This window comes from Rhinolophus hipposideros (assembly GCF_964194185.1).
Source record: "Rhinolophus hipposideros genome assembly, chromosome: 11".
NCBI lineage: Eukaryota > Metazoa > Chordata > Mammalia > Chiroptera > Rhinolophidae > Rhinolophus > Rhinolophus hipposideros.
Window position 1 is genome coordinate 20,143,896 of NC_138057.1, and position 16,325 is coordinate 20,160,220.

A 16,325-nucleotide genomic window follows, 5' to 3' on the forward strand; every position below is an offset into this window, starting at 1 on the left:
CTGAGGTTCCCTGCATTCTGCTCCGATGCACTTGTTTTTCTTTCTTCCCTGGATGTCTTTCCTGCTAATGGTCCATCTATTACTGTAGGCAGAAAGAACAGGGCTGTGGGGCGAGAGCAGGGAAGAAAGGAAGGAGGATGTGAGGGGAGACAAAGGAAAGAGGAGATTAGATCATTCTTAAGAAAAGGTGCAGCTACAGCTAATTGTAATGGATTATAATACTATTAGCATTGCAGGGAAAGATTCTCTCTCCCCACTCCCCCCCCACAACCCGCCAAGGGTCTCCATGACAGTTCCAACAAGGGCCAAGTAAGGACAAGGGAATCCTTCCTCCCATCAGGAAGGAGTGGTCAGCAAGGACCCACCATGGGAACGCCTGTGATGCCTCCCCTAACACTTGAATATTTTGTGCCCTCATTCTAATAAAATCCTGTCTCTTCGTTCTTCAGTGCAGTTGCTTTTCTTCTGGGCCTGCCCATTCTCATGCCATTTTGAGAGTGTACTGTTTCTTTTCCTTTAATAAATACATTGCTTGCTTGGCTTTGTTTGCATGACTTATTCAGTATTTCCTTGAATTTTTTCCTGTGACGATACCAAGAACCCAGTCTCCCATAACACATCTGGCAGCTCTCCTTAGTGTACATGCCACCTCTTCTTTGAAGCCCTCCCTGACTTCCTCTGCTGATTTAGTTGCTCAATGAGTTTCCACTGAGCTTTATGTAAATACAGCCATCAGAGCAGTTACTTAATGGCATTAATACTTGTTGGTCTTGACTGGACTTTGAGCTCTTTGAGGTTGAGGACTATAGCCTTTAATTTGTATCTCCATAAAGTATCACAGACTTGGTATATAGAAGTTCAAGGAATGAATTAAGGAAAGGTTACCAAGGTACTGCTTAGTGAATCTTCAAAAGCCGTTCTTTTCGACATCTCAAAATCCAGCAAGTTCAGGTAGGGGAATGGAATAGCTTTGGTGAAAAAGTTCATCTGTCTCAGTGAAATTCAGCCAAATTGCCTTGCTCACCTTCGTGCGATTGCTTTCTCTCCTGTGTTGATGTTATATGCCCAAAGTCACCTGAAGGACACCTGTGCTCCGGGTCCCGCTCCCGACCCCCACTGCCATGGCGACTCCAAGGAAAGTCAACCAACGCCGAAGGACTGTCGTGTAGGAGCTCTCACCCCAGTGTACTTTGTAGAGGTTTTCCTAGGAGACAGGTTGCCTGCTCTCCTTTATCAGAGCTCCTGCCAGGGCCCCAGATTTGGGGCTTCTTTGCGTGCTCTCTTTGGGGAGGGGCATTTTTATTACTCAGTAAAAATTGCTGTGGAATTCCAAAACATATGACATCTCAGTCCATCAAGCTCAATTTTGTAGTGAGATGTTTCCTTGTTTTGATGTCTCACATTACATGGTTCACATTTTCTCCACATTTAGGGACAACTGTATCTTCGGGGCTTGGGCATCTTCATGCTGTGGCCTGTGGCTCGTCTGGGCTGAGCTGGGTGGAGAGGGCTCTTGTGTCCTTACCCTGCAGGCTATCCTTGTGAGTGATGTTCTTTGGTTCTCAGAATGCAGTGAGGAAACGAGGTGACACATGAGAGGGGGCTGTCATGGGTGCTGGCCTCCCTGGTATGTCCTGAGAGGCCCGTGGGGCAGGGAGTCTGTCCTGTCATGGGGTTTCCTTCTCCCGTGGGGACAATCTCTAGCTCACTCAGCCTTCAGCAGCCGAATGCCTCTGCACATCAAGAGTGTGGCAAAATGTAGAGGAAAAAGGTTTCCGAGTTGGGCAGAGCTGAGTCAGAATCCTCATTTTGGCGTTTACTGTAGGACCTTGGCCAAGTTGCTGAGTCCCTTTTTTTGTTGTTAATAATTATAAAGCAAGTCCCATGCTCCTTGTGGATTACATGTGATAGCATTTTGGTAGAGCTCCTGATACATACGAGGGGCTCATGAGTTAGTACTCCGGTTTGTGAATATCTGACAAAACATTTGAGAAATACATGGACGCACAGAAAGGGAGACCGAATCTTTGTTTTTGCCCGCCAGTCTAGTGAAATGGCTGAAATTACTAGTATCATGCTGACTCAGACAGGGTTCCAGATGGCGTGAGAAGCTGTGGTCTGGCCCCTTCTCCTGCTCAGGGGGCCCTACTGGAAGGGGTGGAGGGGGCAAGAAGCCTGAGTTCCAGTCCTGGCTCTGCCACCAACCACCTGTATGACCTTAGAAGAATCACTTGCCCTCTATTTGCCTCAATTTCCAGACTTGTTTGGAAATTGGTGTGGACCAGCCTTGCTTACTCCAAATAATGTGGATGTGAAAGTGTTGTTATGAAAATACTATGGAGTATTTCATGATTAAGAACAGGAGTGAGTGGAGGTTGTCATTTCCTTTTTTCCCCTCCTTTCCATTAGCAAGCTGTTTAATTAACACCACTGCAAAGAAAAAACCTAGAAGCATAGAAGAGAAGCATTTCTGTTAAAGTGATTTCTTGTAGATGTCATCATATCCATTTCCAGAGGTTCGTAGGAAAGTCTTTGAAGTTGGTTTAACACTTTACACCTGCTCTGCTGTCAGGTGTTGGGCTAGTGGTTGGTCCGATTTGAATTTCACAAGCCCTTAGCTCTTAGATAATGCCCTACAGGATAATCACATTTTAAAGCTTAAAATCTCTTGACTCTGTTAAAAATGCAAATGTTAAAAGACTGGAAAGTAATATACCAAAATGTTAACTGATGGGTACGTAGTAGAGTTCTGAGTGAGTTATTCTTTTTTTCTTTATACCTTTCCGTACTTTCCAACCTTTCAATAGTGGGTTTTGTTTTTGGAATTAAAAAAAAAAATGCAGAGGGTGCCAAAAAATGTATACACATTTTAAGAAAGAAAAAAACTGTATTACAATTATGCTCATGGTAACCACTTTGAGCACCTCTTGTAATTGCAGAAGTCAATTGTGACTTGTATTCATCTTTTGTTATTGGTATATGAGTATAGTGAGTATTACAATTTTAATACAGTTTTTTTCCTTTCTTAAAATGTGTATACTTTTTTTTGGTACCCTCTGTATGTGAACCTTCTCCCACAAATCAAACGTAGTGCTATTATTTAATATTACAAAAAACTATAGATTTTAAAAGTTTGTTACACTAGTCCACCTCAGGTTGCTTGCAAGTATCTGGAAAATTCCCAAAAGGCAAGCTTGGTGCAGCCAGGGTGGGAGACTTTCCTTGAGGCGCTGTACAAGTCACCCTCCTCTCCCTCCCTCAGCTGCTCAGGGGGGGCTGGGGACAAGACTCCCCCTCTGTCAAGGCCTTCCTTACGAGCTTGGTGTTTAGTGAGCTCACATACCAGTTTCGGTGGGTCTGGAGGATTAATGAGCTGCTAAAACTTGACTTCTTCATCTCCTGAAGCTTCCTTTCAAACTATAGATTCCAAATACAACCTACCACAGCCATGTATCCCTTCCCACTATACTTGTGATTTGTGTGCTTTAAACACACACTCCCAAGCAGTACCTTAGTTCCTACTGTGGATTCTGAGAGCTTTAGCCAAAATGTGCCAGAAAACAACTTTATGAATGAGCTTAGCAACCTCGCAGCATAAAAATGACTCTAGCATAACCCAATTTTCAGGCTTCCCAGTAAATGATTAAACTTTGTAATTATTCTAATTTGTTAATCCTAATATGTAAACACGTGAGTTAATCAGGAAGTTCAAAAAACTGAAATCCTGTCTTTTCTCAAGCAAACTGCCAATCTAACCGCCCCATTTTGGGCAGTGTTGGTCTGGTGGGGAATTTCCTTTTTTTCAGTCCTCTGAGTTCTCTATCACTGAATCCCGGTGCAGTGTCTCTTAACTCGTCACGTTCCTTCTTCCACACCCTAGTTTAGGCCTTCATCTCACAACCAGATAACTGTAATTGGTCTCCCTACTTTCAGACTCTTTTCCCTTTAGTCCATACCCTACTGCCAGATTAGTCTTCTGAAAATATTGTGGATCGGGTCACTCTTCCAATCCAGAACCTTAGTTGAACTCTTGCTCATTGTCCTCACAAAAGCAAGCCAATAAGTCAGCTTCCCAGTGCAGTCCCCAGCTTCATGCCTATCCCAGTCCAAGCGATCTAGCCAAAGGAGCTCTAGAACATCCCATCAAGCTCCTGTGCCTTTTCCTCCCTGAGCCTTTGCTCAGATCCTTCACTTCCGGCATGCCCTTTCAGCTTTGTCCACTCATCCCTGACTTGCAAAGCCTGCCCAGTCTCAGCTCTGACGAGATCTCCTCATGAAGCCTGAATTTATCATGTACCTTCCTCTTCTCCCCCTACATGAAAACAAGTGTGTACTATTTCCTTTCTCGAAGGTCCATTAGCCTTCTATGAAATTCTTCCTCTGTTATTTTAGTAGTATACTAAACAATTTGTATATTAATCTGCTCAATTCATTGGAACATCCATTGGGTAGGGGCTAAGACTGTCGTAGTCTTTTGGGGTCTGTCCATGGTCTAGCCGAATGCCTTGATACCCATTATTTGTTGAATATAATTGAATAGTAGGATTCAAAATGACTTTTAATAAAACATCTAGAATAGTTTTAAGACATATAGTAATTTTTTCTTACCTTTATTTGTGAAGAGTGAAAAGCAAAAATTCTATGCTAGCCCATTTTAGTGTAGTGCTATGAAATGATATTATTTTGCAGCTACTTAAGAGGCTAAGGCCTGGAAGTCTTTCCTGTTTTACAACTCAAGGAGACTTTCTTTAAAAAGAGGGTAATTTTGGCTCCATGGAAAAAAGGAAGCAGGGAGAAATGGGGAAGTGTAAGACTTTTGGTGTCACCCCAACATGGGGTCAGAGCTCAGCTTTTGAGCAAATTATTTAACCTCTGTGATAGAATCTCAGGTTCTCCATCCACAAAATGTTGATGGGATTTGTCTAAGCTATTGTGTGGATTGCAGGATGATGGGTGGAAGCAGCTAGAACAGTACCTGGCACACAGTAGGCATGCCCAAAGTGCAATAATGGGTTATTATTTTCATAGCCATTGCAGACGGTTCAATTAGAAAGTGGGGCATCTGCAAGTGCAGCTGCAGACTGAAAACCCACTTCATATGACCCACATATTGCAAAAGCTCACCTTGCACAATGGCTTTTATTAAAATGTGAGATTGTTTATAAAGCAGAGGATTACTTGACAGCTGACCCTGAAAATGGAGCTGGAGCTCAAGCAGGAAGGGCCAGGTGTGCTGGGCATCTCCTCCTCAGCAGGCGAGCTCTTTGGGCCAGAAGAAGCAGATGTTTAGTTTTCTGGGATGATGGGGCAGGGTGGGGTCCCGTTTGCTCTTTCACAGTGTGAGGCTGTGAAGTGCAACAGCGTGAAAGACTGGGCCCTGGAACTGTGCTGATGGAGCTCTCACATGTGTATAGCTTAAAACAGAGCCTTAAAAAAGTCATCACTCTCACGGCATCTCCATGGGCTGAGGGAGGGATGGAATGAGCAAGAAAGAACCAGAGAAGAGAACTGGGTCAATTGGACACTGGTTCAAATACCTGTCACGTATATGCACTGCTTCTGGGTGCGGAGGACAGTGATGGATGTGATAATGCAGAATACAAAGATGATAAGATATGGCCCCACCAGAGTCTGTCTGTGTGTGTTGCTTTTTTTGAGTCCTGGACTCTTCCAAAATATGGTAAAAGTTTTGGACTTTTTCCAAGGAAAATGTGTACATACACACATTATTTTACATACAAGTTCCAGGGCCTCATGGATCTCCTAAAGTTCATTTAAGGATCCTACGTTAAGAACCCTTTATGTAGTAATTACAATCTAGTGGAAAATATTAACACACACGTTGGATTTAGAAACATCTGGTTCAAGTGTGTGTTCCCAGGCCTTACCAGCTATGTACCTCCCTGAATGAATGAATGATCTTGGATAACTTAACCTTTCCAAGCCTCAGATACCTGATGGAGATGAGGATAATAGCAGCAGCACGTCACAGGGTTGTCATGAAGACAAAAGAAGCGAATAAGCAGAAAAGCTATTAGCGCTATGCCTGGCATGTGGTAAATGATCAATAAATGGTAACACATAATTATTATTAGTAAGCCTGCCATGAGGGAGCCATGGAAGTCTAGCAGGAGATTAATTCCTATTAGCATATGGGAAGAAAGTATGAACCACAGTTTTCAGTTGAGGTCTTGTATCTAAAAGAACTGTGAAAAGCAATGTGGTAGGTTTTTCCATTCCTATAGACAACAAATTTATGGTAAGTGTCTCATGCCGGTTTGTAAAAGAAGGCAACCCCAACAGCATTCCATAGGGGGTTTTAGTGGTTATATATTCCAAGAAGATGACCTCATTGGAGGGAATACATTTCTGTCAATGACTAGCAGAGTCATAATTCATCAGCAGTAATGAACAGAAAGGAGGATAAGATAACGGTTATGCGCTATCGAGGGAGTACCACGCGCCAGGCATTGTGCTAAGAGTTTCACATTTCTGTGGGTTTGCCGTGTCCTTTCTGGTGAAGCTTGATGGCTTAGAAGAGCTGAAGTCCAAAAGATAAAGGACCGCCACTGGATGTACTTGGAGGTCGGCAGGCTGTGTGTGTGTGCGCGTGTCCGCACACAGGCTAGCAAAAATAGAGCCTCTTATCAGCTTTCACTCATTTGACTGCTTTCTGAGCCATACATTTTACCATTTTGGAATGTGCCTGTTGAAAAATGAACGTTTATCATGCAGCGTGTCAGGTTACAACCACAAGATTCAGAAAAGGGTTTCTGAGCTTGGGGGGAGAGTTACAATTAACCTCGTAAAGAGCGCAGATGAAAGTCTTTCCCATCGTTACAATCAAAGACACTTTAGGCCACTCTTCCCCCAGAGGAATAGTTGCTTTTTATGGCATGTTTTAAAGTTTTATTTCAAAAACAGTCAGCGTCTTAAAGCGCACTGTTGTATTCTCCCCAGGCTTTCACTTACAATGTGTTTTCAGTTTTCTCAATCGTATTACCACGTTTCTGGATCCGATGTGAGTTGCTGCCCTCACCAGATCTGCACACGGAAGGATGTAGCCTGAATTTCTTGCAGTCATAGCAAGAAGTCTCTCCCAGACCTCTCTGCTATTTTCTTCTGAGAGGAGAGTTCGAAGTCAGCTATGATGTTAAAAGAGATTATCTTTTCAGTCCTCTGACTTTTTTCAGTCAAGGAAACTGAGGCCGAAATGAAATCCAGTTCTCTACAGTACTTTTTCTACTGCACCCAACACTCAACTGCTCCTCAAAATCAAGAAACCAGTTTCTTGCCCCATATTCTGCATTGGAATGCTTCCTAATTGTGTCACGTCTGTGTGTCCACATGGGTGTATCGATGTGTGCGTTTTAACTTATGTACTTAAATATCATATGTCTTTTTCAAGAAACTGTGACTAATTGCCTTTTAATAATATTTCCACCGAGCACCTAAACGTTGGAGGAAATGACTAATAGCCTGATGGTATCTAGGGTGTTACAGTAACTGCTGTGGTCAGTTTGCAACCGTGTTTGCATGGAATTTCGAGGTCAGTGAATGTATTCACGTCTCTCTCTGTCTGCTTGCTTACTCCCACTCCAGTCCTTTCTCCTGGGTCTCACTGTCCCCTGAGCACAACTTTCAGCTTGTCCTGGGCGCTGGATTTTATTGTTTGAAGAGCACTTTAAGTGCTTTCTCCAGCATAATAGGCCTTCTGACAAGGACTGAACCAAAGCTTGAAGTTGCCCCCATTTCTGACTTTGTTTGGATGTGCACCTCTTATTTATACAACAGGACTATTGGCCTTCTTGCTACCGAACTCAAGTGGTTCACCATTTGGGGTGTTCTATTCAAGAACAAGACAACTCGTTAGGCAGTTTCATTTATTTGCAGCAAGTAAAGGAGACAGGATTGGCATTCAAAGCTCTTACTTAGCCATTGCTTATATACACTATATAATGGTTAATTACCTGTTGATTTCTTCTTTGTAGTTGGCTACACTTGCCTGGTTGGATCCCTAGTCCCTCTTCTAGCTCATCCTGTTTACAGCTGCATCTGCGTACTGTGTTACATTTTAATATTTATCAAGAATAGCATTTAGTAAGAACCACCTTGACCTTTGACCTACCTACCATTCTCACTGGTCACTATGTCTGCAGTCTGTTCCTTGACCAGTTCTCACTACTGTCCTGCTTGAGCTTTGTAATGCACGGAGCCAATCTTACCAGTCACCTGTTCAAAACCCTATAAGCCTCCCATCCCCTGGAGCAGGGGCCACAAATGGTTCTATTTCAGGTGCCAATTCCAAGCGCTGGTCATGGCTGTCTGAAGTGTGGGTTGTCTGAAGCGTAATAAGTGCAGTGGTTTTTAATATCTGACATATGTGGGGAGAGGCAGTGGTAGCAGGCGTGCCACGTCATCCCTAGCCAAAAGCACAAGGTGTAAACTAGGCATGGCCCACACGACCTTTCCGGATCTGGTTTCTGCCTACCTGTCCAGAATCAGTTACCACTCCCCAGGCTGCATCCTCCCTCCAAGCACTGCCTCCCTCAGTATCCCCGTTGTCACGTGACTCTGCATCTGCCTAACTTCTGCCTGAAATCCCTTGCCTCTTGTTTCCCATTGCTCCCTCATCCTTCAGCGTGATTCAAGTATCACTGCCTTTGGAAGCTCCTTACCTTTTCCCCCTTAGCCAGACCTCACAAAATCACTTTCTTCTTTCTCTAGTTTTGCATTGCATTCTGTATATACCTAGCATTATTAACATATTATATTATAATCATTTCACCATATGTGTGCTCTCCTACTAGACTACTTGGTCGAAAAGTCAGTATTGATTGATGTCCTTCCACATCCTACACACACTGAGAAGCACTGCCCATCCAGGAAGTAGGTCGAGTGGGCTCAATGAGTAGAAAGAGGGTGGGGTTTTGAAGCTGACTTTGTGCTCGTTTACTAATAGACAGGATATGTCATTTCTCTGAGTCTCAGGCTATTCATATTGTAAATTGGGAATCATAATAGTTATGCCAGGTCATTGGCTGGTTTAGAAATAGTATTTCTAAAATGTTAGCATATACAGTAAGTCTTCAGTAAATGGTTATTATTGGTTATCTAGTTTAGACCAATTCTGTGACGTGCAAGCAGGAATTACTTTTTTTTTAATGCTGCAACTGAGCCTCCAAATATTTTCTTAGGGTCATAGATGAAATAAATTACTGAGTTAGAATTTAAACTCAGGTCTGTGTGTCTTCAGGGTCAGTGTCCTCTTTCTTATACACATTTTCTTTTCTTTTTTCTTTCTAAACAATGGTCTCAAACCTACCAAAAAATTGTAAAAACAGTGCAAAGAATTCTGTGTTCCCTTCACCTCACCCAGATTTCCCAATTGTTAATATTTTACCTCAATTTTTGGTCACCTTTTCTCTCTTTCTATACATGCGCGTGGAAACATACACATCTTTTTCTTACATGATGACTCTGCCCAAAACAAGGATCTCTCCTTCTGCATTATCATTGTACAACCCACCCAATCACAGGAGGTCAGCATGGATACAACAGTACTCACTGTACAATACACCTACCCACTCAGATTTCTCCAAGTGTTCCAACAGTGTCTGTGGTCCAGGATCCTATCTAGGAACCTGTATCGCATTTAGTTACCACATCTCATTCCTATCCTCTAATCTGCAGCCATTCCTCAGTCCTTTCCCCCATGTCTCATGGCCTTGACAAACCTTTCATTATATAGGATGACCTTCCACCTGGGTCTGTCCAGTGTGTCCTTATGATCTGCTCAGGTTATGTGCTGTTGGGAGGGAACCACAGACATGATGCTGAGCTCTTCCTGCTGCATCACATTGAGACGTACGTGATGATGACCCATCGTATCACGGTGATGTGAACCTTGGTCATCTGGTCAAGTTGGAATCTGCCAGGTGTCTCCATTCTAAAGTCAGCATTTTCCTTTATATTTGATTATTGTGGGGAGATATTCTTGTATGATACTAATATCCTGCTCCTCATCAAAACATCACCCATCAGCTGTAGTATCCATGATTGATTCCCACCTTGCATCCACTATCACCACAAGTTGTCAAACAGTGATGATCTATTTCTACCACTTCTTCTACATTTATTACTTGGCTTTCTACTGTAAGAAAGAAAATTCCCTTCTCTCATTTACATATGTATTTATTTTATTTCACTGTGGACTCATGGTTCTATTTTATTCAGTGGTTTTTAACCTGTTACTATCATGTTAATTCTCAAACTCTTCCCAATTTGAACTTCTTCTCTGCCTCTTATGTCCTTTTGGCATATGCCCATCATTTACTAAGCATTTCCTTGTTTTCTGACACAGATGTTCCACGCTCATCTTGTATTGAAACTTCCATGCCTCAACTCTGAAACTTCTTCAAATAGCTCTGGTTTCTTTTAGTGAGGGATGATATTTAGGAACCAAGATCTGCTTGCTCACTGTACTCATTGCTCCTGTATACACACACATGCATATATAGAAATACACATAGATACACGTGCATACACAGAAAGACAGAGAAAATTATTATTTCTATATCTGAATGTATACTGGAAGGCCCTCAGTTCATACCATTGCTCCCAATTCCAATCCAACAACTCCGAGGTCTTTCTAGCCTTCTTTTCATGTTCAGAGATCCCTTCTCAAAGTGAGAAAACTGGCTCCTTTTATTTTCAATGTATTTACTTATTTGTTCGAAAATAAAAGTAACCAATCTTCCTGATGATTTTTGCTGCCTCTTTGGTGTGCCACTTCCATACCTCCCACCCCTTCCTACCTGCTGTCTTGACTGTCACACTGCCACCAATATCCTCAAAAGGCATAAGGGTCTCCTCTGCCTCCCCACATTGTTGAATTCTGAGCCACCATTGTCAAGAAGTGAAGATAGGAAGTAATGGATATGTGCTTTTAGGCAAGACATAGGTGCTTTTTCTTTCTAATCCTAACAGATGACACTGTACATGGCAATAGGAGCTTTGTGAATGCAGTATGAATGAATGAATAAATAGGCAAATGAACGAGTAAACAAACTTGTATTATTATTGTGTATTGTTTAATTTGTTAATGATATGTTGGGATTGTCTGAGGGTGAGAATGGAATAGATATAATCAAAGCACCAGGAAGATTTCTATTTCTTTTCACTGTTGTAAGTAGTAGCTTGAAGGCTACAGAGGAAATGGACCAGTTTGGGAATACCTGCTAAAACAGCCAGTGGAATTGAATGAAACTCTGCTCTGGAGTCAGTTGACAGATGAGGCAGCCTGCTTGTCTTGGTGTCCAGAATAGCACCAGGCACGTTAGGGCCCTTTAATCAGGAGGTGTAAAGATGAGTACAAATACAAGGCACAGTCTGGGTTTCATTTTGTTTGAGGTTCGTGCGTGTGTGCACACACTAATAACATAAGGCAACACTCCAGAATAGTTAGTTCCTGTGTGTTTTCTGAAATTCCATTTGGCTTGAAGAGTTCCATGACATGTTGTCTGACTCTACTGGGATGTGCAACTTTATGGCAACTGTGTTGAATGCTAGTCTAAAGGTGCTACCATGTTTCCCTGAAAATAATACCGGGTCTTATACCATATTTCCCCCAAAATAAGACCAGGTCTTATATTAATTTTTGCTCCAAAAGACGCATTAGAGCATATTTTCAGGGGATGTCTTATTTTTTCATGTACAACAATCTACATTTATTCAAATACAGTCATGTCATCTTCTTCTGGAACATCGTCATAACGTACTAAATGCATCCGTCTGGCTGACGATCTTAACTGGGGCTTATTTTCAGGATAGGTCTTATTTTTGGGGAAACACGGTAGAGCTGTAGAATCAATGATTCCTTTCTATTAGTGTATAGCTGTAAATAAGTATGCAGAATGTTAGTTTTGTGGATTCTTAAAACGCATTACTATCCCATTAGTTTTCACTAACCCTTACCATGGTAACTACCTGTACTACAGTGACAAAACCTTATAAACATGCCTTATTTTGTTAGAATCACTTTGAGAACAGATTCTTTTGGGTGGCCACTCATACTCCTCCCCAAACCTCATCTCTCTTGCCTGTTGCCCACTGTCGTGGCCGAAAAAGCCAGACCCTTGACTTCCTGGCCTCCCTGGCAGCTGGGGGTGGCTTTATGACCTGATTCAAGTCAGTGAGAGGGCTTATGGGAAGTGGTTGTCACTTTTCCTCTGTCCGGGTGCCGACGGTAGGATTCCTAGTGCCTGGGGCTGCTGACACAATGTTCTGTCAGTGAACTTTGCCTCCGTGAGTGTTCTCTGGGTGGGAAATGGTCTTTGCCATAGGTCCTGAAGGACTAGAAGCTTAGTATAGGGCACCAAGAGGAGAAAGAGGTTGGGAAAGAGCAAAAGTGAGAGTATGCGGAAAGAGATGGAATTTGGTAGAAGCTAGGGAGGCTATCCTTGGTACCTCAGGCTTCTCAGAGGTTCAGAGACCGAGACCTCAGGTCCACTCCCTCATGAATGCCCCCTGTGAGTCTTTTGCAGCTGAGCTGGTTCTCTGAGCATCTTTTACAGCACCAGGCTCTCTACTGTCTGACTGAGGACCTTAGCTTGTGAGCCTTTTGTATGCCTTCGGTTATTGTGAAGATTATGGGAGATAAGGCAGATAAAGAGTTAACTCTGCCTGCTATCTAGTCAGTGCTCAATAACTGTTAGCTTTTCAGACTGTTTTCTTGGAGAGTGAACAGATCTATTGGTGTACAACTTTATACCTTTGTGAACAAAAGGCAAAGACCCCACAGAGAACAGTTTTCAGCCAGTCTAATAAAAATGTATGGTATTTGTGTCGTCAGTGGTATGAGAAAGAGAAAGAAGAGGGTAACTTTGTAAAGATTATAGAGAGCCAAGAATTTTATTTTTGTGAATCTCTTTTTTGTAAAGAAGGTTTCTCTTCTACCAGAAATCAAGAATGGAGTTAACACCCATCGTGTGTGTATATCTGCCTGTTCTCTCCTAACACCTCCTCATTCCCTAGAACTTTGCCGGCATCTGGGAGGTCCAGTAAGAAATGCTCTTTAAATCCTCTGCATTCTTCCAGAAGCCCAAGGGGTTTAACAAGTTCTGATTTTAGCTCAAACATATAAACTAAAGAAAAGAAAAGAAAAGAAAAGAAAAGTGCACTTTCTGTAACTTGGTTTTTTTATGCCAGGAATCTTTGTGTGTTTATTAAGAAACAAAACCTTTTGTTATTGGTTATTAGGCAATCAATAAAAATCAGAATATTTGTTTGGTGATAAGAGAATACATTGCCTCTAACATTTCATAATGTCATATTTTATTTAATGAGTGGGTTTCAGACTATCAGTGTGAAGTTACTATTAGTAAACTTTAATTTGTAGGGTTAAGACTATATTGAAAAAGTACAGTTGGGAAGAGGTAACTTAAAAATTTTCCCTTTAAACATATGATGGGAAAAATCATTAGTGAAATCAGATACCACTTTGTTATATTGCATTATGAACACACAGCCCAGTGAAGTAATTTTGTTCTAACTACTTAGTTGTGGTAATAATTAAACTTGAAATTCAGCCTCCTGATTTTTGGGGAAGGGGAGAACAGGGTGTCCCGTCACACTGACATCGGTCCCTAAGAATCAAATGCTTGTTTAAAATATTTATGGCACACGAAGGAATGCATTTAGTGCAATAGGCTGTTTTTCTAAAATCATTCCACTCATTGTTTAAATTGTTTTTCTTTTACTTTAATGACATTATAGGAGGTTTGGCTCAAATTTTGAAGAACTCATTGGAGGCAGAGAAAAAAATGTAGATTAGCACTGGAAAATCTTTTGTGATGGAGGAGGTAGCAGTTGAAGTTCTGAAGGTTTCAAGAACTGAAGCAAGCAGCGAAGGGGGAAGGGGAACAGTACTCAGTTTATGACGGTGAAGTTGGTAGCTTGTGAGCGAGCGCTGGAGACAATTCTCACTGTGTGAATTAGGTACTGATACTAGATTCCAAGCTTTCTGTCTGCACACTTGTGCTGCCACTTGCTGCTATAAGGACAAAAGTGCTCCTTTCTGTGGCCAGTCAAGGGGGGAAACGCTACTGGGTAGGAGGGCTGGGGCACCTCACACTGGAGCAGGGCAGAGCTGATAGGAGCCATCTCTTCTCCATTATGCACAGAATGGAGACAGGTCCGTGGTTAGAGGAGGAAAGACCCCCAGAAATTTTGACAGAAAGAGAACTTAGCATCTTGACATGGAGGCTAAGATACCTCAGCACCAACTTTTGGGGCTCAAGGCAATGGGACGTCTATGTAAACACTGTGAAGTGCCTGGTAATACACCAGACATTTGACAGCTTCCAGGCATTTCAGTAACTCCATATAGGACAGAAGGAGCATACCCCAGAGACACTGGGCCCCGTTTCTGAAGATGCAGCGCAGCTGTACCTGGAGTCCTTTTTGCTCGTTAGACCTTTGGCCCCACGCGAGGTTTCCTCAGTTCACTTGCTGCAACTCAAAGCAGAAATCTAGGGCTGAGGTGATGTACATGTAGGTAGGTGTGCACAGGGAGTACACCTCAGCCGTTGGCCAGTGTTTTATTTATAGAGTCACCCAGAACTTCCAGTTCTTTCCCCACACTTGAAGCGAAGAGAGGAAGAGTCTTTTATGAACTACTGCTTAAGGTAATATGACCTCAGAGATGACAGCTCAGGGTAATCCTAGCCAGTCCCTGATAATTCCCAAGAAAGAGGCTTTGAAAACACAGCCCTTCATTGTTATTTACGCAAAATGAGGAACATGGAGGGAGAAATTATGAAACAAATTAATACATGTTGAGTGGTTGATGTCAGCTGGCTGGTGGAAATTAATGTGGCATATAGCATAATTGCTGTCTTCCTACCTTAATTAATTATCTGAGATATTTAACATGTTGAATCATCAAGCCAGACATCTGGGGTTTTATGGGTTGTGGCATTTATCCACCTGTTTTCTCTCCTTGCTTTCCAAGTAAGGTCCATGCTCATTGGGTCCCATTTACTCTTTTTTTTTCTTTTCTTTTTTTTCCATTTACTCTTAAATGTAGTAAGTCAGAGGCCACACAACCCCAACTCCAAGCTCTGTGATTATGGGAAGAGAAGTGTCTCATATTATGAGTGATCAACTTGAATTTTCCTCTGAAAGGAATTTGATAGGATGATGAAAAGAGCATCTTGAGAAGTCGGCAAATCTGGCCCTCATCCTGGTTTTACCCACTGATGGTTCTGTGGGATTGAGCAAGCCTTGAATCCCCTGGCCTTGCTTCTTCGTCTGGAATATTGGTGGGAGGTTAATAATCTCTGCCCTCGTTAGCTGTTTGGGTTGCAGGAAGAATAAGATGAGACCATATGGGCAAGCTCTGTAAACTGTATGTGTTTTACAAATTGTTCACCTAGCCATCAAAAATATTTTAGTAAGCATGTGGGTGTACCAGGCATTGTGCTTACCTGGTTTTCTAGTAGTGAACAAGATACCCCTCCCACTCCTCCCAAGTAGGGCAACACATAAAAAGGCATTAAAAAAAAAAACATATTGTGGGATGAATGTTGTGATAAGAGTAATCACAGAGTGCTATGCAAGCAGCTCAATCTCGGGTAGGGATGAAGTGGTGGGTCAAAGACAGTTATTATTTGAAGATAAGATAAGAGGCTTTTTGCAATGCTTGGAAGAGAGCCTTGGGATGATTTGTTTAGCACAGCTGTTGGGTTTCATCCGAAATTCACAGGGTACTTACTAGATTTCTTGAGAAGAGAGCGAAACTCCAGTAAAGTATGCGAGCTTGCTGCTTTTTGGCTGGAGGACACTAAAAGGCCATGTGGGAACAAGCCTAGTGCAGATGACACAAATTTCAGTGTGTGAGAAGGGAAGCTTCCTCTGGGGATTGGCTCTGCACTTATCATTAGCTTAAATCAAAATCCTGTTTCATCCCAGGTGGTTGGATTAAAGCCGCATTAGCCCTGAGGGAACTCTTGCTTAAGCAGATACATGGTTGTTTTATGTCGGCCCTACCTCTTAGGGATTTGGTTTAATATTTCTCTAATTAAAAGAATTTAAATCTGCAAAATGAAAATAGAGTGACAGACCCCCATGTATACATCTCCCAGCATCAATAATTATCAAGATTTTGCCACATTTGGTTTCACCCATTAATTCCAGATGTCTTATCATTGTACCCTTACATACTTCATTATGCTTCTCTAACAGTATGGACATTTTCTTACCTAACCACAATGGTATGATCACGTCTTAAAACAGGATTTTTAGATACTTTTTCTTGCTCCTTT

The 16,325-nt window shown here is 42.2% G+C and overlaps 1 protein-coding gene across 1 annotated transcript in view; it reads left to right on the forward strand.

Moving 5' to 3' along the window:
- The window catches only part of SAXO1 (stabilizer of axonemal microtubules 1), a gene marked incomplete at both ends in the record, with an annotated part of 98,584 nt that overhangs the window by 53,323 nt on the left and 28,936 nt on the right, over positions 1–16,325 (forward strand). The window lies entirely within an intron of this gene.